Raw genomic sequence first — 24,778 nt, 5'->3', positions numbered from 1 at the left:
TCGGGTACGTTGTTTCCAAGTAATCATGTCTAATGTCAATTTGAAGAGGAATTAGAAGGGAGGCAATTTTAGACATGCTTGTCTAGTCTACCACCAAACACTGCCTACTCTACTGCTGCCAAATCTACCAGACTTAAATAAAATACTGTTCCAACTGAGGTACCTCATTCCTTCGGTTAGTTAGTTTGCCAATGGGAGGACCAGCTGGATATTGCCAATGGTGTGTCACAGTATAAGGCCTCTATTAGGTTATCTATTTAAGCTGCTTCTCTTGAGTGCTGTGGAATCCGACTCCGAGTCTTGTTCAACCCCCCCCCCCCTTTTCCCCACTGAAGATATTGCACTCCAAAAACTAAGTTTTTTTTCTGCATGGCACTCCATTTTATTTGACAGATATCAGCAACGTTGTCCCTGTATGTCCCACGGTATCCCACTGTTAGGCTTATTTACATTATCTCAGATATGCTCTCTTTGAAACTGTACAGTGTGGGTTGCAATGTCGTGAAATGATCTACACCACAAGGTGTTGTAAAAGTGGAAAGGGATAGAGTAGCAATGCCTCTTGAAAGCATTAGCCAAGTGTTTTACATCAGCTCTTCAACACCTTTAGCAGGCAACTGCCTTTACAGTAATTGTAAATATTAGTCTCAAAATTAACAGGGTTTTTACACACAACCCTGTGATTTGTTTTCTTGTTCTATCACGCTGAAGAACAGAGTTACACAACAGAAGGATCATCAACTAAAGTAGCTACCTAACCCAGCTTACAGTAAATTGGAACAGTGATTAATATACCCAATTGTTTTTTGTCTGTTAACTAAGAAATGCAAACATTGATGACTTGAATCCAGCTTATACTGGTACTAGAATCTTAGTTTATCATTTAAAACTGAGCCAGGTAGCCAAGGTAAAGGGGGACCTCTTCTAGGACTCGCATAGAATCATGATATTCCCAGACTACACAAGAATGGCCCTACAGCAGTGACAACCTTTCCAAGCAGCCAAGGCACGACTACAGGAGCTCAAAATTGTATATTCGCTCCAGTTCCCTGCACGTTTGTGAGTTGAATACACTTTGCATACTCTATTCTTTGATACACCGGAAGCCGTCTCTAGCTGGACAGACGAACAGGTACAAACCCAGATACGAACCAAGCCTCACACTCCTCCTCGCCATGATTCAGACTCGTCATCTGGTGAATCTCATTGCCAGTGAACACAGCAAAGGGGTAAACAGCGGCACCGCTCCAGGTCTATATGGCACTCTAAGATACAGGACGAGAACAAGGAAACACGCCAGCAGCGGATGCCTCAACACAGCATAAATGAACCCTAATATTGGCCAAAGGGAACTGAACTGAAGTACAATTACTGTGACTTATGCAGTCTGTTAGTTGATTGCGGGCTGGAACACCAGAACCTGCTTCCTTTCCTTTAAATTTGCCATTATGGCTTTCGGGTGTTTGGGGATCCATTGGAGAAATACAACATCGAACCCCGTTGGGGCCGATATGGTGTTCAATCCATGACAGATGCTTCAATTTCTCGGAGGTATTTGGTAGGAGGGTGAGTGAGGGATGGGTTGCGGGTTGGGTTGTTTATGGTTTTAACCCAATGCTTAGACACTGTAATACTAGATAGGTGCCCTACTATGTGAATACATCCATATAAATGTTTATTACATGTCAACGCCATCTCAAACAAATGAGGCCTCACAGGGTCAACTGCGTATCATGTGTTGTAATGTAAGGGTCTGCTAGATAAAATTAAGCGTGGTGCGATACTCCAAGCAAAGCTTTCTAGAGCGGACATAGTATTGTTGCAAGAGACACACCTTATGGGCACTAAGACGCCCCGCCTACCCAGATATGGTTATGCCCAGGTATTTCATTCGGGATTCACACGGGGCTCCAGGGGAGTGGCCCTCATCATACATTGTCAAGTTCCATTCACATACACATGCCACTGGATCAACTCACATGGGTGGTACGTTATTGTCCAAGGGACTGTCTGCAGAGAGCAAATAGTAATAGGTAGCATCTATGCCCCCCACTCTCTCAAACCTTCATTGATTGCCTAATAGATGTATGGGAGATTCTCCCTGAATGCTTTGCAATTATGGGTGGCGACTGGAACAACGTGATGCATGTTCCCGCCGATAGGGGGCAGACCGCCGGGGACCATAGAGAGGCCCAAGGAGTCTAAGCTACTTTCCTTCGCAAACATGATGGGCTGGTTTGATACAAGAAGAATGCTTCACCCATATGACACAGGCTATACAGATTACTCAATACACAATACCTTCTCTCGGCTCGACTATTTATACCAGAGAACTGTCTCCAGAGAATAGCTGAGGCCTCAATTATACCCCGGGGGCTATCAAACCATTCCCCAATCGCGATAACACTCTCAATCGGCCCACATCGACGCCCATTTAGATGGAGACTCTCCTCCTGGCCCATGCAAAATCAGAAATATAGGGCTCATATGCAAAAAGCAGAAGCCGAATATTTTGTCCTCTTCGCAAACACTGTGGGAGGCCATGAAACCCACAATACGTGGGATTGACATTAGCTACACCACAGCAGAATGAAAACTCCGGATGCGTAAACTCACACGCTTAGAAACCCAAATAATGCTGCTAGAAAGATGCAGCCAAGACGGCGACACACACAGCTCGTAGGAACCTATGGTTAACCCAACAACAGTATCAGAGTGAACTAATGGATGAGGCCCAACGCGCTTAGTTGGCATTCCGGAGTAGAATATATCAGTGGGGTGAAAATCTAGCAAATTACTCTATCGATTTTGTAGGCAGACTGGCGTCCACCCTCTCCCTCCTATTCACGACACACAAGGGCCAACCCTTACAGACCCCACAGTAATTGCTAGTAGCTTCGCACACTTTTATGGGGATCTCCACAGACTTTTAGAGGTCATACACATCTCATTAATAGAGAGCTTGCTGGACGATATACCACTGCAAACCATCCCTGAGGACGCACGGAAATCCTTAGATACGCCTATTACACTTTAAGAACTAATGACAGCTGTGTCTGAGTTGCGGAAGGGCCGGGCCCCCGTTCACAATGGCTACCCCAGTAACCCAGTTAGGCCCTCATCTCCTCAACCTAATTCAGGAGACGGCATTCTTGCCACCAGACTGGCGGTATGCTGAAATAGTGATATTTCCCAAGCCAGGTAGGCCACCTGAACACCACACCTCCTACCACCCGATAGCTCTCTTAAATATTGAAGCGCAAATTCTCGCAACAATTCTGGCGAATAGACTACTACCACACATGTCAGACATTGTCCACCTAGACCAAGCGGGCTTTATGCCCCATCGCTCAAACCGCCATAACATTCGGAGAGCTCACAATGCCATAGCAGCAATAGATCGCTTAGATAGACCAGCAGCTCTGTTATTGGCAGATATGGACAAAGCTTTTGATTCCATTAGTTGGACCTATTTATTTGCGCTCCTACCACGCTATAATTTTGGCCCACAGTTTTTAGCATATATCAAGCTCCTATATACTGACCTGACAACTGCAGTTCGAGTCGCGGCTTGCGTCTCGGACCCCTTCCCAGTCAGGCATGGCAGGGATGTTCTCGGTCTCCTCTCCTCTTTGCACTTGCAATTGAGCTGCTGGTCATATGGGTCCGGAAAGACGCGCAGATTCGGGGTTTTGAATGGACAGTAGATGTATCAGATCATATAGCACTGTACGCAGACGATTTACTATCCTTCCTCACGGATCCATATAAAAAGGGCCCTAGAATATTGCAGAGTAGGCGGATTTTCGGGGCAATGTCAGGTCTATACCTGAATCCCCGGAAGGCCACTATCTGGCCACTACAGGTCACCTTGGGGCGTAACAACGGGGCTGAGAAACTTAAACTAGCGTCATACCGGCTGCTGTACTTAGGTGTATTCCTGTCTGAGAACCCTAATCATCATGGGACCGGAATCTAGGCATAGTTACCGAAAAGGTACAAACCAACACTCCACTCTGGGCGGGACTGCCTTTAACGCTATACAGGAGATCCGCAATTTTCAAGATGGTATCTCTCCCATAATTACTTTACCATCTGCAGACTCATCCACATCCAATCCCATCATCCTGGTTCAAACATATTAATGCTATGCTGGGGCAATTCCTGGGGACGGGGGGGGCGGGGGTGCATCCCAGGTAGCGCTTCACTCCTGCTTTCAGTCAACGTACTGTAGTGGTTTCTAGGCTGCGTATATGAAGGCCTATTGCGTGGCCTCACACCTTCAGGTGATTAATGATTGGCACTATGGGCCTAGCGATGATCCAGCATATTAAGTGGAACGCTAGATAATGAACGATCAAATCTCCACTCCTTGCCACCTGCTACCAGAGTGGTAATTCTTTCCTGGCAGCAGTCTCTTCGAAGAATGGGGTGGTGGGGTTGTATCACCCACGAATCACCATTATGGCACAATCAACTATTACCCCTGGCTGGACTCCAGGGTTTCCGCGGATGGGACAGGATAGGAATCTCTACATTCGGAGATATCATGCATGGCATGGTCCTCAAATCATTTCAAGACAAAAGACTAATTTTCCATGCACAACTCAGTTTTATAAATATTTACAGCTCTGCCATGCGGTCACACCCGACATAGATAAACTGGAGTCACTCACAGAATGTAATCCACTAGAGGAAAAGCTTCTAATGTGAGACCTGGGAGAACACAAGATATCCAAAATATACCAATCCCTCATAACTCAGTGTCGCAACACTCGAGACACTTAAAGATACCTAGCAAACAGACATAGGCCCCGTAGACACAGATGATTGGACAGAGGCCGCAGGGGGTGTGGAGCGGCCATTTCCTCCCGCCTATGACTCATCCAGTTTAAGTACCTCCACAGGGCATTTTAATATGTGCCTTAGACTATGGAGAGCTGGACTGATTGACTCCCCAGTATGCCTATGATGTCAGAACGATGAGGGTACATTCCTGCAGACAGTCTGGACATGTAGGGCTCAGGATAGGATCTAGTGTGGTGTATTAGTGTGTTTAACTGAAATACTTGGGTAGGAATTGCCTAGATTCCCTAGACGAACAATACTTCATATAACAGATGAGATTGGTGGCAACAGGTGCAAAGGTCATCTTTTTTGGCTTGGCCTTACCATCGCTAAGTGAGACATAGCCAGGTTATGGAAATCGGAAACACCTCCTTCTATCAGGGCTTGGAAAAACGGAATGGACTTTTGTATGGGATTGGAGATCCCAGTTATCCTGGCATGCAGAGGAGGACTACTGTGGTCTTGAAATACCGAAACAGACAATGTTGTTTGATGCAGTTGACTATGAAATTCGGACATATGATGCAGATGTGATTCATATTCTGAGACATGATTCCTAAACTATAGTCTTTATCTATATACAGTATACGCTATTGCATGAACTAATGCATTGGGTTTGAATTGTTGTAAAGATACCGTTATAAGTATATGATACAATAATATTTGTATGTATCCGCAAGTAATTATGTTGTCTATCAGATAATCAGATCACAGAAATAAAAAATAAAAAATGTCTTAAAAAAATAGATTAGTTGGGTAAAATCAAAAATGTCCCTTTTACATAGAGCCATAGGCTGTCAATCAGACCCGTGGTCTGAATACCCAATATGTATGAGTATGAGAAAATCATGTGAAAGGACTTTCATAACACCTTTTCAAAGGCAATGTTTTTTAAATGGATACAGATTGTGTGTGTAAGCATGTAAAAAGAGTGATATGAGCAATATAGCCATGGTTAAGCATGTGACACAATTGCAAAAGGAGTTTTGTAGACTACTAATAACGTTAGCCCCATCTGGCGAATTTTGGTCAACTAAAAAAGGAAAATGCTACTTACCAGTATGCATCTCTTCTTGGCATATAGAACTGCAGAGTTGTACACTAAGCATAGATCGCCATCTGGTGTTGGGCTCGGATGTTTGCATGTTGTTTTTGTCTTCGAAGAATGGTTGCAGTCAAGAGACTGGTGACTCCTCCTTGGGCACACAATGTGCATGGGCATCGGCTCAATTGTTAGATTATTTTTGCCACTTAGGGTTAGATGGACTAGTAAAAAGTGTAAAGAGGTCCATGAGTGATGTATCTAAATAAGATAATACTGGAACAGATCGAGGTGGGTGGGCATGTACAACTCTGCAGCTCTACATGCCAAGAACAGATGCATACTGGTAAGTAGCATTTTCCGTTCGAGGCATACGAGCTGCAGATTGTACACTATGCATTGACTATACAACAGTAGCCTCCTTAGCGGTGGCTACCTGTATCTGTTGCAGTAGTTGAAATAGTGCTTTTAATACAGCCTGGCACACACTAGCTTGTTGTTTTGCCTGCACATCTACACAATAGTGTTTTGTGAAGGTGTGTGGTGTGGCCCAAGTTGCTGCCTTACATATGTCATCTAGGGGAATGTTCCCTAAGAATGCCATAGAGACCCCTAGTTTGCGTGTAGAATGATCTCTGGGGGGATGGTTAACGTTAGTTTGGCTTTAAGGTAGCATATTTTTATGCATTTTACAATACACCTTGCAATTGCAATTTGCTTGCGTTAGTCATTTCCAGACTCGACTACGCAAACGCACTGTATGTAGGCATCCCTGACTATCAAATCAAGAGACTCCAGTTGATCCAAAATCAGGCCGCTCGCCTGATTTACCGCCAACCTAGAGATCAACATGTCCGCCCTCTCTTAAAAAGTCTCTATTGGCTTCCGGTCTCTGCTCGCTGTAAGTTCAAGCTAGGCTGCATCATCTCTAAATCCCTTGCAGGTCACGGTCCCCTTTTCATTTCTTCCCTTCTCCACCCGTATGTTCCTCTTCGTAATCTCCGGTCATCTCAGATGGCCCTGCTATCAGTTCCAAGATTCAAGAGGAAGAAGCATGGCGGCCTCAGGTTTTCATTTTTAGCTCCCTCTTTTTGGAACACCCTTCCCCTTCCTCTTAGGTTGCCCTCCCCACACACTAGGTTCAGATCCCTTCTCAAGACTTTCCTCTTCATTGAGGCCTACAATTAGTTCTCCCCCTCACGTTTCTTTCACTGTCCCCTCAGCACAAGCGCCAAGAAACCTTAAGGTGTTAGCTGCGCTTAACAAATTTTTTTAACATAACATAACATTATTGCCCTTATGAGGTAGGGAGATGGGGAGAAAGCCACAAAAAGTGGTTTGGTTTTCCTAAAGGATTTTGTTCTTTCAATGTAGTAAAGTATTGCTCTTTTAACATCTAAGGTGTGTAGAGCTCTTTCTGCCACTGAGTCTGGTTGAGGGAAGAATACTGGTAGTTCAAAACTCTGGTTTACATGGGTAGACCACTTTGGGTAAAAATGTTGGGTTTCTTCTAAGAACCACTTTGTTGTTATGATGGATTTGTAAAAATGGTTCTTGTATGGTGAATGCCTGGAGTTCACTCCCTCTTCTGAGAGATGTGAGAGCGACTAAAAATGCTACTTTCCAAGTAAGGAACTGTACTTTACATTTGTGTAGAGGATCAAAATGAGGACCAATTAGTCTAGTAAGGACTACATTGAGATTCCACACTGGAGAGGGTGGAGCACTTGTGGGAATTATTCATTTAAGTCCTTCCATAAAAGCTTTGATAGCGGGATCCCTAAACAAAGACACATGTCTGTTTTGTAGGTAGGCTGCTATGGCAACTAGATGTAACCTTATAGATGTATACGCTAGGTTACATTGTTGTAGGCAAGCGGTAACAGATGAGGTTTTGAATGGAAGCATCTAGTGGGTGGATCTTGTTGTGTGATCAATAAATGACGAACCTCTTCCATGTTGCCGCATAGCATGCCCTTGTGGAGGGCGTCTAGCTTCTTTGATAATGTTCATACAGTCTGGCGGGAGATTATGGTAGCCAGACTCTAGGATTTCAGGAGCCAGATCGCAAGGTTGAGCTGATTGAGATCTGGATGTCTTATCTCTCCAAGGTTCTAAGTGAGAAGCTTGAGTGAGAGGAAGCTTTTGATGTGGTACTACTGATAGTTCCAACAGAGTTGTGAACCACGGTTGCCTTGCCCATGTTGGAGCAACTAGGATCATTGTGAGGGAATGTTGTTGGAGTTTCCTCACTAGTAATGGAATGAGTGGGAGAGGCTGAAAAGCGTAAGCAAATTTGCCTGACCAATTCATCCATAGCGCATTGCCTTTGGACAATGGTTGTGGATACCTGGATGCAAAGATTGGGCATTTTGTGTTTTGGTGTGTGGCAAACAGATCTATCTCTGGGTGTCCCCACATGTGAAAGAATGGAAGAGGAACTTGAGGATGAAGTTCCCATTCGTGGAGCTGTTGTGTGTGATGGCGGAGCAGATCCGCTTTCAGATAGTGTACTCCTGATAGGTGCTCTGCCAGGGGGTATATCTTCCGCGAATGGCGCATCTCCAGATGCTATGTGCTAGGTGGGATAACTGGAGAGAGTGTGTCCCCCCCATTCCTTTTGTATGTAATAAATTGCTGTCATGTTGTCTGTACGGATTAGGACAGCTTTCCCTAGCAGTTGCAGTTGAAAAGATTCCAATGCTAGAGAGATTGCTAACAATTGCAGGTAGTTGATGTGAAATTGTTTTTGTTGGGAGGTCCAAAAACCTTGAAAGGCATGAGTTTGAAGATGTGCTCCCCAGCCGGTGAGCGATGCATCTGTTAGCACTATCTGTGGGACTGGCTCGAGGAACGACCGCCCTTTGGAAAGGTTTTTTGTGGTCCACCACTGCAGAGAGCGATCAGTGCGGACGTCCACCAACACCAGACCTTGAGCTTAGTTCCAATGACGTGCGTAATGTGTGCGATAGTTCTGCTGTCCGAGGCTAATAAAATCTGAGCAAACAGAGCGTTAGTTGCACTTGCTACCCTGGAAGGTTTCTGGAGAGACAGTCATGTGTGTTTTATCAAATAAGCACCAGTCACTGCGTCAGCAGATCCACAGTCTCCTGGGCCTGCCCTGCGCCTGCTCACGTGCCTGGATGTATTTCATCAGCTTGCATCTGTCTCAGCTCCCACCAGGATGAGACTTGTGCTCTTGGCCATGCTCTATAAAAACAGTCATGTGTCGGAGACGCGGGTGGGGGTAGCTGGTAGGGACCAGGGGAGGGGGCTATTTATCAGTGTTGGTAAATGTTCAGGAAGTCGAATAAGGAGTACAATTGCAGCATTAGCGGGCATGGAGGGAGTCGATTGACTTTGTTCAGGGGATATAGCAGATAATGATGTCGTTGGACCACAAAAGGGTCGCTCCCCACCCGTAAAGTCAACCACAACTTGTAATGTGTATGTTCCCCCCCAAAGCATACTTGCTCCCAAAACTTAGTGACTGATAATGTGACTGTAGACATGGGGCAACCAGTTCATGTACAAGTCCCAGGTAGGGGAGACAAAAGGGGGAAGGTGGCTAATGAGATAGTCAGAATTGTGTCCTGGAACATCGCTGGTTTGGCCGCCAAAATTAATAATAAAGAATGGCGCCAGTACATACATAAATTCTCTATAATCTGCTTACAGGAAAGTTGGGCAGTTGATAACTGCTCACTACACTTACAAGGGTACAAATGTTTTTGTTCCAGCAAGGAAATCTAGATCAGGTAGGGCTATGAGTGGGCTATCAGTATACGTGGACCTGAACCTCCCTGGCACATGGTCAACCTCAAATTGTAATTCTCATGATATCCAAGAGGTGCGGCTCAAGGGTAAAGGACTTAATTTGACAATATTGAATGTGTATAATAATGTGGCGGGTGGGGGATGCAATGTACTGATAAGGGAATTGGAATATAGACTGTGCCAAGACTACTTGTGAAGCCAAAACTCATGCCCAAAATAGTCTAGTCATGGGGGATTTTAACTGTCACCTCTGCCCAGCCCTTTTTCCAATAGACGTGACATGGTCACGATGTCCAGAGGATAATGGAGCCCACTTTGAGCACACACTAGAAGGTGATGCTTTAACAAAATTCTTGTTGAATCAGGATCTGGTTCACACCATGGATATGGTGCATATGTCAAAGGACGAGATCCTGCCACCTACCTTTAAGGGTAGAGGATGCTCATCGTATATTGACTACATTATCGCCTCAAGGGCTTTTATAAACAGAATCTCTAGGGTTGGTATTGAATGGAACCCGTTTAGCGATCATAACCCTTTGGTGTTAGATATATTATACCAGGCCGCTCCAACCCGGGGAAAGCTTGTAGCGGTATCTGAGAGGGTTACTGACCAGGGCAGACGCCTAAGGTGGTCTAAGATCGGCGGAGAAAGGTTTTATAAATCACTTATGGAGAAGGGGAAAACAGCTTTTGAGGCGTGTTTAGACGAGACAATTGAAGGGCGGCAGCTACTCATAGCATTTGAAAGCATTGCACATTTGGTAGATGGGATGTTAAAGACTAGAGCCCCGCCAAAAGAGACTGTAGTCAGCCACGGTGGTTTGACCGAGACTGCTCTAAAGCCCTGAGGGAGCTCAAAGATAGTATTAAAATAAAGCCCAGGGACGTCACATGTGTTGCGTCCTGCAGAAAAAAATACAAGAGCGAGCTGAGCAGGAGGAAAAAGGCATTACAAGCAGAAGGTTGGGCGGACCTTAGAGAAGCGGGGACATGACAGAATTTTGGAGAGTTATCAACAGACCCACTTTCCAGGATGACAGGGCCCCTAAATTATGAACAAACATCACGCCTGACATGTGGATTACTCATTATAGGGGTCTATATAATCACGAAACGGGCACACAGTATGAAAAAGGGAATGTAGATCAAAGTCAGCCCGTAGTTTTTTCCCTAAAGGAAACCAAGGTCGGGATTGAGGGGCTGTCTAAAAACAAAGCACCTGGCCCGGATGGAATCCCGCCTGATTTGTTCCTTAGCTCAGTGGAATTATGGGCCCCTATACTGATGAGAGTTATTAATACTGCGATCCGCTGTGGCTTACCACCCTCCTGGTCAACTGCTATCATTGTTCCTATTTTCAAAAAGGGTAACAGGGACGACCCACAATGTTATCGCCCCATCTCCCTGATTGATGTATCCGCTAAAATCCTGGGAAGGGGGATATTAAACCGGTTGTCTGAGTGGACAGAAGCAAATAATATCATCTCAGACGCACAGTATGGTTTTAGGATGGGTCGTTCCACGAGTGACCAATGCTTGAACCTCTATATGCTAGCAGCAAAATACACTATGGCCAGTGATGAATCCCTTTATATGGGGTTCATGGATCTGGCAGCTGCTTTTGATCATGTCAATAGAGGCAAGCTTTGCAATAAGATGACCAGCATGGGGATAGAGGTTGGCCTCATTAACGTTTTAAGGGAATTGCATAGTAATACTTCAGCGCAAGTCAGGTATAACATTGAGGGTGGATGCACTGACTCCTTCCAATGTAAAAGTGGGGTACACCAAGGCTGCATCCTGGCGCCTTTTTTATTCTCTTTTTATATTAATAATCTGGAGCAGTATCTCTTACAGTTGGGATCCGACTGTCCCCGAGTAGGGTCGCGTCATGTTCCTGTGTTACTTTACGCAGATGGCGCGGTCCTCCTCGGACGCACACCAAAGAGTTTACAGATTTTAATTGATGGTTTTGTTTCTTTTATGGGCTCATTAGACCTTTCTGATAATTTGGGTAAATCCTATGTTTTATCTGCTGGTAAAAAACCCTCCAATAAATGTACCTTCACGATAGGGAGTCACAAGATAGAGAAGGTTAAATCATTCTCATATCTGGGCTTACTATTTGATGGGTTATTAAAATTCAATGTCCTGATAGAGGATCGTTGCCGTAAAATGAATGCCGCCAATGGGGCAATAGCAGGTTATAGCCGAAGGCTGGGGAGGTGGTGCCCCGAACAGGTGATGAACCTATACAACTCAATGTGTTGCTCTAAAGTTATTTATGGGGCAGCGGTGTGGGGCTTTGTAAATACTTGCCAACTGCAGCGGGAGGAGAATAAACATCTACGCTCCGTCCTGAAAGCCCCACACAGTTTAGCAGCTGCAATTGCACACAGGGAGTTAGGGATACCCTACCTTGAAGATTCGATAAAGGTTAGGCCAATCTTAGCCTGGCTTAAAATCTGGATAAACCCAGAGGCGAGCCTAAGCAGGGAAATAATGAAGGACTGCTTGGGCAGAGAAAAATGGTCGCGAATCCCGTGGCTCAGTTATGTCAAGTCTGTATTGGTAACCCTGGGCCTCGGGAATCTCTTTAACGACCCGACAGCAATCATACCCAGCATAAGACAATTGTTAAAAAAGCGTTCCTTGAACACAAAGCCGCACAGAGAACAGAGCAAGAAAGGGCTAAAACCACGGTGTGCGCATACAACCTTGTATATATTTGATACATAATGCACAGGAAAGGTTTTTAATGAACCGTTTTAGGCTCAATTTTTTACCATATTTATTGGCATCACCACTAGGGTATTCACTTACTATTGAGCAGAAGGGAACCTGCGGCTGCGACAATAGGTCTCCGCAGGATTCCCTTCATTTTGTATTGCTATGTCCATTTTATTCTGAACCCAGGCGTAGATTCTTGGTGGACATCCTGAAAAAATCTAATATAAAATGCGCTAAAGAGGCTTTGATTTTTTTTACAACAGGCGTCGGACCCCCTTACATTGTGCTGAATTATTAATTTTATTAAAGTAGCTGTTCGAATATGAGCAACTAGAGGGGGGGGGGGAATTGTGAGACTTCTGTGATTGTTTTTAAAGGATTATAATCTTTTATTTAACTTACTGGGACTTTGTTGTTGTACTTCCATTAGGATTCATGTTAATGTAATGGTTTTTAAAAAAAAAAATGAACTGAATGTATATTGAATGTTTGTACTTTTATGGTGATTTTTTTATCATCGAATAAAGAATCCAATGAATGAATGAGTTCAATCCACGTTCTCTCTGTGTAAGGACTACTTCCTGATTTCGTGCAAGGAGAGGTGTGATTCTGAACTTTCCCGTGTGCCATCCGACCTTATTTCCACAGGTGAGTTGAGGGCGGTGGTAGAAGCTGCTCCTGGGGAGGGCGAGGGTAGAGAACGTCACACCAAACTTGGTGCTGTGCATCCCCTGGTGGCTAGGCAGAGTATGGCATGCACAATTGTAAATCTGCTGTCCTGCTCGCGTATGTGGCCCGACGCAGAAAGGTCTCTGCTCAAAAGCGCTAAGAGCAAGGATTAGTAATTCGTGGTACGGATGTGCCCCCATGTAGTCTCCTTATTGTGTTGGTGTGGAACCTGCACTGCACAGCCAGCCTTGACCGGTACAACCTTCAAACTGGGTGTCTGTACCTCATTGTCATCCTGCACCAAAATGCTTCCTAAACCTTACACGCCCCTGTCTCTAATGCCCGCTTGTCGCTATGTCGCCTGGCGCACAGGACCTCACCACTGATAATTCATAACTGCTAAGTGGCCCAGTATTTCGTAACACCGTAGGCGTGACATGGACGTTCTTCACTTTTAACAACTCTGTAAGGGAGAGGTTGTGGCTAATAGCCAGAGCTGCCAACGTTGGAACAGGGGAACCAGGTAGGTTCGAGTCTCGGCGTCGGCTCGACATCGTGTGATTCTGGGCACATCGCGTAATCTCTCCTGCTACCAAAAATGTATTGTGTCCTTGTGCAATGTAACCGATGGTTATGTAAACCGCAGCTCGAGTTTACATTATATAAATCTGTAAAAAAGAGAAATGGGGCGTAAAATTGAAACAGATGATGGCTTAAAAATAATGACCAGCATATCCCCTGGTCATTATGCTCTGTTTGTCCTCGTGCTCCCTAGTTTCTGCAGCCCTTGGTTCTGGTCTCTCCATCTCCTGTATTCCCTGCCCACCCCCGCCTTTCCCTCCCTCTCTCCCTTCAGTGCGCTCCTGTCCCTTAACACTATGCTCCCTGCTGAATCTGTGTATTTGTAACTGTGCCCAACAACTTATACACCCGAGTCCTTAAACCAACAATCTCCTTCCTTCGTGCCTAATGCTTCTGGTCCGTGTACCTGCTGAAACCCCTGGCGCTTTTACCCGAGTAGCACTGCCACTACGTCACTTTGCATTCAAATTATCCGTATTCCGTTTGCCCTTGAAGCCCTATAGTGCCTGGTCCCTTGTCCCAAACCATTTCCCCGCCACAGTGGGCGCCCCAGAGGATGTCTGCACAGTGTCCGCCCTGGAGTGCCACTCTTTACACACACACAGTTCTGTCCGCTGCGACTTCATTAACTCCTCGGAACTGGAGGGCTCGTTAGCAGCTATGGTGCCGGTGTACATGGGCCAGGTAATTAGAGCGCACCCACCCGCCCCTGGGACTTCACCTGCACAGTGCATGGCTAATTGTATTCTGCCTGCAGCCACGCAGGCCTGTTATAGATGCGCAGCTCCCAGAGCCCGCCACAGTTTAGAACCACGCGTCTCGTCCTCCTTCTCACGTGCCCTCTCGGCTACTCATGGCCTTCAGTCCAGCTCACACTTTCACTTTCTTCCTCGCTCAACTCCGTTCTGCCTCCCTATAGAGTGACAGTCTTCTTCCCTTCCCCCTTCTGCCACACACTCTTCCTCCCCCTGTCACTGCTTTCCACATCTCAGTCCCTCATTGCCCTCTCTCCACTTTCAGCCCTCAGTTCCTTCTCGGTCTCTGCACATCTGTCATTTTGCCCATCTGTCACTCCCCTCTTCATCATTCAGTTCCCATAACCATCTTTTGCTCCCCATCTCTGACTCCCCCCTCCATCTCGTATCTTTCATACCTCTCAATGCCCCCACATTCTAGGGGGACCAAAATTTTGCAGCCAAAAATAGTCGGGATTTCCCAAAATAGAGGAAAGACTACAATTTAACTTCAAGCCCGGGCACAGAATAACCGCTCTCCTCAGCAAAGAATTACAGAACAGGCAGTAACAACATACATAAAATGCCATTTTTAAACCCAGCAGCTTGCCTGTTAATTACATTGTTCTCCTAAAACAACTGCTAACTATCCCTGGTTTGTAAAATATAATAAAAAATCACCTCCCACCGTTTTCAGTCAACCCACTTTAAAAACCGGGACAGGAGCTAAATTTCCTGAAATCTGCCGGGACAGATGGTGAAAAACTGGGGCCGCCCTGGCAAATCCAGGACACCTGGTCATCCTACCACATTCTTCTCTCATCCACTTCTACATCGTGTTTAGCCTCCCCACGTCCTCTCCATCTTTCACTTCCTGAGGTCTCAGGTTTCCCACTTACAAACTCGACTGGGTCATCTATTCCAGGTATTTTTATTTGTGGAATGGGATTTGTAGTCCTGGTTTGTAGTCCCATTAACAAGCATTGGCATAGCCAATAGGTCTCGCCTTTGGGACCTTAGAAGTGTTTAGTTATCCAGCACAATATCATTGGTGCAACAACATCAAGTGTTGCATGGCTAAACACTTCTAAGGTCCCAAAGGCAAGACCTATTGGCTACGCCAATGCTTGTTAATCTTTTTCAAAGATGCGTCAACTGCAGGGCCAAAGAGGTGCTCCTGATCAAAGGGTTGATTTAGGATGGCATTTTGTACCTCTTGTTTAAATCCAGATACCCCGAGACAGGCGTGTCTGCGTAGCAAAACAGTGGTATTTATTGCACGGGATGCGGTGCCTGCTGCGTCGAGCGCGCATTTGATGGATGTATTGGTTATCAGTTTGCCTTCCTGTATAAGGCTTTGTCCTTATATTGTTGAGGTAGATGTTGAATGAGCTTTTCCAGCTCATCATAGTGGGCCCTATCTTATCTTGCTAGAAGGGCTTGTGTGTTTGCTATTCTCCATGAGTTTGCAGCTTGAGACGCCATATAATTTAGATTCTTTGTCAGGAGGTGGTGAGTCACCTAACCCCTGACAGTTTGCCCTCTAGCGTGCATTGGCTACAACCAGTGCATCTAAGGGAAGTTGGCCCTTGATGTATATAGGGTCAGTGGGAGCGGCTTTGTATTTCTTCTCTACTCCGGGGTTAAGAACCCTAGCTCTAACTGGGTCTTTGAACACCTCAAGAGCGTGTCTAAGAAGGCCTTGTAACATGGGTAAGACAAGAGTAGATTTTTGTGGTTGAGCAAAGGTCTCTAGTAGGAAATCCTCTTCTACAGGACCTGAATGAAGTTTGACCTTATGGTATGTGGCGGCCCTATTGATTAGCTGGGCAAAACCCACATTGTCATCTGGCGGGGATTATTTTGAGGGGTAGAAATCCAGATCGTTGGTTAGATCAGGATCAGTATTATGATCATGCCATGGGTCTGGTTCCTTTGGTGAATCATCAGGATCTTCAGTGTCTAATGGTACTAAGTCTTCATCCTCTTGCCCATCCCCATGTGAATCGTCACTATCCTCCTGTTGTGCAGAGTGTGCTGGCGAAATGATTAGAATAGGGTTAACTGGTGGTGGAGGTGAAGGTGGTGGTGAAGTATTAGTAGCTATGTGTATTTTCTTTGGAGGAACTGGAGCTTGTGGCAAATGTTCTTGTTTCCTCATTGTAGGTGGCTTGGTGACTATGTGACCAGTCTTTGGGTGAATAAAGACGGTAGTCTGTTTCGGATGTGCTTTGGTGCCGAAGTCTTGTCTGTGTTCTTCGTTTATCCTGCTGTTTCGTTGCCGGTGCCTTATACGGCTGCTTCGGTGCCAATGCCTTCTGGCTCCAGAAGGCTATCGGGATATGGATGGAAGATGTCCAGAATGGAACCTGTGCCTCGGGACATCTTGTGGTGTCGAGCTTGAGGATCCCGGATGGTCTTCTTGGACTTGAAGGAGAGACAAGCCTCACAATCGTCCTCTTGATGTTCTGGAAAGAGGCAATGATTGCAAACAGGATGGAGGTCCGAGTGTGGAAACTTAGCACCACACTGTGGACATTTCTTAAAGGGAGTCTGTTCCATCGACGTCAGTCTTTACCGGCGCAGGTAGGCCCAGCGACCAGCGAAGTCTGCAGGCGTCGAAGTTTATTCGAAAGTTGTCAAGGGTGCGCGTTGAAGGCACGCGATCTAGACAATATCGTTGGTTAAGTGTGATTGGGCGTCGAAAGGGGCTTTGATAACACCGACCCGGAGCGCAGAAAGTCACATCCGAACCCAATGGCGGAAAAAAACAATCTAACGATGGAGCAGATGCCCATGCCCATTTTCCACAGAAGGTGGAGTCACCAGTCTAGTGACTGCAAAACTTCTTCGAAGACAAAAACCACATGCAAACATCCAAGCCCAACACCAGATGGCGATCTATGCATAGTGTACAATCTGCAGCTCATATGCCTCGAATAAATATATATATATATATATATATATATATATATATATATATATATCCGTTCCAACTCCTACTCCTCGGCAAAGGTACCGACTCCTTGACGTAGGTACAGACCACAAATACTGCGCTTATTTTCAAATCAAGGGTGATTTATTGTTCTTCTGTCCCCAGCATGACGCGTTTCGGCTGCAACACGGCAGCCTTGATCACATGCCTTAAAAGAACCAATAAGTGTGCTTATATACTGTGAATGTCCCCTTTGAGACTCAAGTACAACATGAACATGGAAAAAATACTTCGTAAACGGAGCACTATCTAAGATCCAATTAACAATATACAATGGTCCATGTGCAAAAGGCAAATTCATTTCATATTAATATATACAATTGTAAACACTTAATAAGGCAAATTGATATATTTACACATTATTTACAAATAAATATATCGTTCCATGCTGGTGCCTATGGAATAAAGTGCATAGCCTATCAAATCCATGATTCACTCCAATTAATGTATATATAGACTCAAATTGCTATAGGAAGTCTCAAATTACAGGGAACGTGCAAAATATGCTGTTACAAAAAGTGCAAAATAGTGCTGATGTGCAAAATTGTGCTTATTAAAACCGAGTGTCATACTCATGTCATTTATAGGGAGTACATTGGTGGTGGCACGTTGATTGGATCTCTATTAATGAAGAGTTACATGTCACCCACTAACAGAAGTAAATGTGTATAACAGTCATAGTAACGCTGAAAACCAATTTAAGACATCGCTAGTAATATAGCACATCGGGAACATTATGGCATAGTAGTATAGGGAAATATGAAATTAATTTTTAGAGGTCGATATTAGTCCGTTATCTTAAAGGAAGAACTACTGTACTCCAGAGAGAATTCAGCTGTGTCATCTATGCAGCCACTGAGCAAACCATTGTGTAAAAGACGGAAGCTGAAACGTTGTATTGGAAATATAATTTTGTTCTTTGGTGACTCCATGACTCCATCTGTTTGTGTCCCTGCTTTTGTGTGTGTGTGTATGTGTATATATATATATATATATATATATATATATATATATATATATATATATATATAACCTACTGGCGGTCGCCAGTAGGTATATATAGTTAGGATTTTTTCTCTATGGGACTTTTGAAAATTCTATGTCTAATAACTTTGGCGTTTGTGGACGGAATCGGCTGAAATTTTCAGGAAAATGGCACATTTTGTTTCTGAGCGGCCCCTGAAAATTTGGGGGGGGTTTCGTCAAGGGGGGGCCGAGAAAAAAGGGGGGTCCCAAAACGCGTTTTTCCCATTCATTTTTCCATAGGGCGTTTGGCCTCACTTTTAGCTCGAACGGCTGAATGGATTTGCACGAAACTTGGCAAAATTGTAGGGACTGTTAGCCCAATGTGCCTTTGCTGGGTCTCAATATATGTGCTCCAGTGGATTTTGAGAAATTAACATTTTAAAAAACAGATATATCTGTGACAGCGACCCGGGTAGCGCTCCGGTTCGCGTACTTTTCGCGTTACGGAACTTTGCGAAGCGAAGCTGATTGGCTCTCCGGTGTCTGTCAACATTCTAAACAGTCCGGAACGGCCGCCATCTTGTCTCTCGGTAGGATCGAGAGACAAGAGGAGGAGAAAAACGAAGGGGGAATTTAATGAAAGGGGGCAAGGTAGACCTCTCTTGACCCCCTAGGAATGATGTTGGGGTTATTAAAGGGTCCCGTGGGGCAAATAAAAAAAATTTGATTTTTCGCGGTAGAAGCGCTTCCCGGTTCGCGAACCGGGACGCGAAACGGGAATTCGCCATTTTGTGTTTCGTTTTAATTAAATTACAAGATGGAGGAAAAACAATGTGAGAAATGGGTATAAGGGGGTACGGGAGACGTATCCTGACCCCCTATGTTTTCTGAGGGTGGCCGAGGATGCTCATATATGTTGATACATGTCTTCCAGCGGCTGCGCGTGAGCGTTTTTTTTTTTTTTTTGCTGCGTGACGTCTGTTAACGTTCGGTTCGAAGGAAATCAGGAAGTGTTGACCGCCATTTTGTCACTGCGAGTAAATATTTTGTTAAAAATAATTGTTATAAATTAATCTGTATTGATAAACATTGTCTGCGCCATCTTGCCTTTTTTCCAATGCCACACTTTTGTCGTGCACGGCAGCCATTTTAGATGCCTTGACCAGACCCACTCTGCACGCCGCCGATCCTCAGCATGGCTCCCCACCCTCGCAAGCATCTCCCCCACGCACTGGTCACCCCCGCTCTCTGTCTCATGCATGGGCCATAAACCTCCCCTCATCTGCGCTGCTTTTCCCTGAGAATCACACCCTGTGCCTGCCCGACACCTCCCTTTCACCTTATTCACTACCGCACCCTCTGACACTCCTCTTCCTCTGTGTCTGATTGTCCAGGCCGGTCCCAGGCTATCACCTAGCCGTGCGGATGTAGTTTATGGCCCCAACTTTAAAGAATCACCCCTCTTCAAAGGAGTTACAGTAGATCAAGGCCCCCACCTCATGAGATCCGTCACACCACACGCGTTCCTACTATCTGATAACGATCCTGTATTGTGATTGGGGAGGGGATTCTCACAGTAAGGGTGTGTTGGACCGAGCCTGAAGCGAAAGATTCCAGGGATGCCTTTTTGTACATCAAAGTCTTCATAATTATGTGTCACATTAAAAATTATAGCACTCCAACAAAGTAGTAGGATTATAACACTTTAATAACTTATAAATATATACAACGCTCCAACAAAGTAAACACGTTAAAAAAAAAATGTAAACAACTATTTACATGGCAGCCTGCTGCAACATCCATCTCAAAGCAACAATGGGCTGCTTTGGTTTGTCTTTTAGTCAGTAGCGGTCCGTTGTGCGAATAGGCCGAAGGCAGCACAACGCGCCGAGATCCGGACGGCACCCAGGTGGTGTCCAGTAAGTTGTCGCACTGGTCTGGCCATCCTACAATGCTGCGCCGAAAAACGGCGTGGGGCGCCCCGGGGGGGGGGGGGGGGGGGGGGGGGGGTCGAGGCGGAACGAACGGGCCTCCCCCGCCTCCCCAGGTGGAGGCTCCTCTGCTGCAGTGGGGCGCCCTTTAGCGTTTCAGTCGCCATCCAGTTGTTTAGCGCCCGCTTTTGCGGCACTGTGCCTCATCCGCCATCCAGCTGAGTTGCGCCCACTCTTGCGGTGCAGCGATAGGCGGCTGCCACAGGACTCTTAAAATGGCGGCTGGCTCTTCGGATTTGGGCCTGGTCCACTAAAATGGCCCTGGGACACATTTGAACTCGGACATTTGCCTGCTACGGCTTGGGCCCCATTCTCGAAAGCGTCCCCTCAGCCTTGAAGATTCTACAAAAGTCATCGGGGCCCCCGACTCCCGCAGGCTTCCGGTGGGGAGCGGCTGCCATGATTGCTCGCGGAATGGCCACGACGGAGCCACGAGATGGTGGTGCTCTCATGCTGACGCCAGCTTCAGTCTGAAACATCCAGAAACACTGTAGACTACCAATTCGATGACCCGGTAGGGAAGAACATGCCCTCCCCTCTTTTGACTGATGGTTCTTGTTGCCTGTCCCCTCTGTTGTTTTCTAACGGAACCTTTTTGGTTTGCCGAGTGAGAAAAAAAAAAAAGGTGGGGCTTTCATCATTTGGGAAAAAAAAATGTTTCAATCCAATGAAAAGTGTTATTTTTAGGTCATATGATCAAGCCTTCCATCATTAGGAAACCAAAAGTAAAATGAACCAATGAAAAGTTTTATAAACAAGTCACATGACCTGTTATGCGGCTTTGGGCTATAAAAAGCCTACAAAATCCGTTGGCCTGTGAGGCGGCGTCAGTAGAGGACCGATGTGCGAATAGGCCGAAGGCAGCACAACGCGCCGAGATCCGGATGGCACCGAGGTGGTGTCCAGCAAGTTGCACTGTTGTGACCATCCTACAATGCTGCGCCGAAAGACGGCGTGGGGTGCCCGGGGGGAGGCGGCGCGAACGGGCCTCTTCCGCCTCCCCAGGTGGAGGCACCTCATCTGCAGTGCGGCGCCCCTTACCGTTTCACTCGCCGTCCAGTTGAGTTACGCCCGCACTTGCTGCTACAGTAGGCCGAAGGCAGCACAACGCGCCGAGATCCGGATGGCACCGAGGTGGTGTCCAGCAAGTTGTTGTACTGGTGTGGCCATCCTACAATGCTGCGCCGAAAGTCGGCGTGGGGTGCCCGAAGGGGGGGGGGGGGGGGGAGGCGGCGCCAACGGGCCTCTCCCGACTCCCCAGGTGGAGGCACCTCATCTGCAGTGGGGCGCCTCTTAGCGTTTCACTCGCCGTCCAGCTGAGTTTCGCCCGCTCTTGCGGCTACAGCGATAGGCGGCTGCAACAGGACTCTCAAAATGGCGGCCGGCTCTTTGGATTTGGGCCTGGTCCACTAAAATGGCCCTGGGACACCTTGGAACTCGGACGCTTGCCTGCTGGGGCATGGGCCCCATTCCCGAAAGCGTCCCCTCTTTTGACTGATTGTTCTTGTTGCCTATCTCTTCTGTTGTCATTTAACGGAACCTTTTTGGACTGCTGAAAGGGGTTCTGGTTCGACCGCTGGTTGGTGGAGACATTTTGATTATATCCTGGACCTGCCGGGCCTCGCCCAAAATGGCGCCGGTATAAATGGGACTCGTAACTCCTTGTTGTGTACTGGTTGCACAACCTTGATATCACGAGATACGTATGCAGTTTTGAAGCACATGGCGGGCGGGGACGAGTACTGATTGAACATTTGGACATCCCTATTGATATTAGTTCTGATGTGTTATTGATTACTGTACTATTGAAAGTTTGAATTAACGTCACCTATGGTACTTGCCCGCAAATGTATATCTAGATAATTTTATTGTAACTGGCCCTGTCGTACTTTAATTATAAAATGTACGTCCACCGATTCCGCAACTGTTAGACACCTTAGTTCTTGCAACCTAATGGCCCGCCCGTTACGTTCTTCTACAGTGTAAATGTTCCCTCATCATATACGATTCCAGTTTGCTCCGTGGCCGGCCCACGTGGTTATAGGCCCGTATTTGTATACTGACATTTTCACAATAAAGGTTTTTAAAACAAAACATGGTAGTAGTACCTAGATTGGTAAAGTTTTGAATAATAGCCACTGTTTTCGAATCAGTAAAAGGCAAGTGAAATAAAGCAGCCCGATTACATGACGGTTAAAAGGTATAATACGCAGGAAAGCTGTAAAGATAAATGGTCAAGGGCTGTTGTGTTTTCTACTCCTGCAACATAAAGTGATCGATAAGAATCCGATATTCATGCCTATCAGCGACTAAGACAGCAGGCCGAGCCTCTTTTCTTCAACGGCTCCCTCATGGGACGAAGAAACGCCCTTTTTCTCGAAATAGGAATATTTTACTTGCAGGACAGTTGTAAATTTCCTGTGAAAATACATTAGCCTGGAACATTGTTAGTGATAAACTGTAAATGCATCTGGGTCCTTTGCTTTACAAGTCAGAGAGAAAAAAAAAAGGTGGGGCTTTCATCATTTGGGAAAAAAAAATGTTCGAAAGCAATGCAAAGTGTTATTTTTAGGTCATATGACCAAGCCTTCCATCATTAGAATAACAAAAGTAAAATGAACCAATGACAAGTTTTATTAACAAGTCACATGACCTGTTATGCTTACGTTACGCGCTGCGCGCCGCGCTCTGGATCGCTTCCGGGAAGCTGCGCCTCGCGCACCGGAGCACATCTGGGTGCGCTAACGCGGCGCGTCATATGACGCATTACGCGACAACGCAGGTCCAGAATATAGTCAAAATGTCTCCACCAACCAGCGGTCGGAACACAACCCCTTTCAGTAGTCCAAAAAGTTCTGTTAAATGACAACAGAAGGGACAGGCAACAAGAAACATCAGTCAAAGAGGGGAGGGCAAGTTCTTCTCTACCGGGTCACGTTGGGGCTCCACCGGAAGTGATCGAATTGGTAGTCTACAGTGTTTCTGGATGTTTCAGACTGACGCTGGCGTCAGCATGAGAACACCACCATCTCGTGGCTCCGTCGTGGCCATTCAGCAAGCAATCATGGCAGCCGCTCCCCACCGGAAGCCTGCGGGAGTCGGGGGTCCCGGTGACTGTTGTAGAATCTTCAAGGCTGAGGGGACTCTTTTGGGAATGGGGCCCATGCCCTAGCAGTCAAGCATCCGAGTTCCACGGTTGCCCAGAGCCATCTTTGCAGGCCAGGCCCAAGTCTGTGGAGCCGACCGCCATTTCGTGAGCTCCGTAGCAGCCGCCTGTCGCTGTACCGCAAGATTGGGTGCAATTCCGTTGGATGGCGAGTGAGACGTTGTAATAGCGAGAGCAGGCGCAATTCAGCTGGCCGAGCGAGGCACTGTGTCGCAAGAGCGGGCGCAAGTCAGCTGGTCGAGTGAAGCGCTGGGGTGTAGCTGAGAAACCTCCACCTGGGGAGGTGGGGGAGGCTCGTTCGCGCCGCCTCTCCCTTCTAGTGCACCCCACGCCGTTTCCTGGCGCAGGTATATGTGATGTCGGACCAGGGCACCGCAGGACGTGTCTTCAGGTCAAACGGATTGTGGGACAAGGTGTGGAGCAGGCGCAATTATCTCGGGGGCCTCCGTCAAGTGGTTCAGGGAGGCACCGCATCACATTGTTTTCCAATGCAGTCAGGTCCACAAACAGCCCCCACTTACTTTGAGAATAGTGAAGCTGCAGCAGGTGCAAATAAGCTTCAGACAGTGTTACAAGCGCTGCTCGGAACCCTCAACTATGGCACCCAACATCCAGGACTTATGCCGTTTGTGCAAGGCAGTGACGTCGAAGCATCTCAGGGACCAAGCAACATACCATATCCAGAGTCCTTCCCACAGCCTCTGCCTTCCTTCTTACCTAGTTATTGTTCTTTCACTCCCACTCCAGGCTTTTAGTCTGTGGATGGAAAATCATGAACCTACACTCACCTATGAAAATCTTACTATTGATGGTTGATTTTGAGCCCCAAATACAAAGGCTTGTTTGGATCGATGTTGCAGCAGGCTGCCATGTAAATAGTTATTTAATAAAACGTTTTACCCCGTTACTTGTTGATTTTGAGCCCCAAATACAAAGGCTTGTTTGGATCGATGTTGCAGCAGGCTGCCATGTAAATAGTTATTTAATAAAACGTTTTACCCTGTTACTTTGCTGCTGTGTTGTATATATTTATAATATTTGCATAGGGTTTGTCGTTATTTTGGGTGGGGTGGGCGGCGGAGCCGAGCTGTCTTGCAGCCATCATGGTGTCGAGCTCAGTTCCTCTCACTAGTTTCGTATTTCTCATGAGGGGTTGTTCATAATGTTTCTATTTTAGCGAGGTCAAAAAGAGATCCCATTAGTGGCCTACTGATTTTGCTTGATTCCTTTTGTTTTAACGATTTTTCACTATCTGTAAAGACTAAACAGAGTATT

At 46.2% G+C, this 24,778-nt stretch overlaps 1 protein-coding gene across 1 annotated transcript in view; it reads right to left on the bottom strand.

Annotated features, from left to right (window-relative positions):
* Positions 1 to 24,778, bottom strand: part of LOC147690254 (60 kDa lysophospholipase-like) — a 363,203-nt gene that overhangs the window by 161,992 nt on the left and 176,433 nt on the right. The gene's annotated exons all lie outside the window — the stretch shown is intronic.

The sequence above is a fragment of the Lissotriton vulgaris genome, chromosome 9 (assembly GCF_964263255.1).
Source record: "Lissotriton vulgaris chromosome 9, aLisVul1.2, whole genome shotgun sequence".
Taxonomy (NCBI): domain Eukaryota; kingdom Metazoa; phylum Chordata; class Amphibia; order Caudata; family Salamandridae; genus Lissotriton; species Lissotriton vulgaris.
This window is presented reverse-complemented; position numbering and strand designations above follow the sequence as displayed.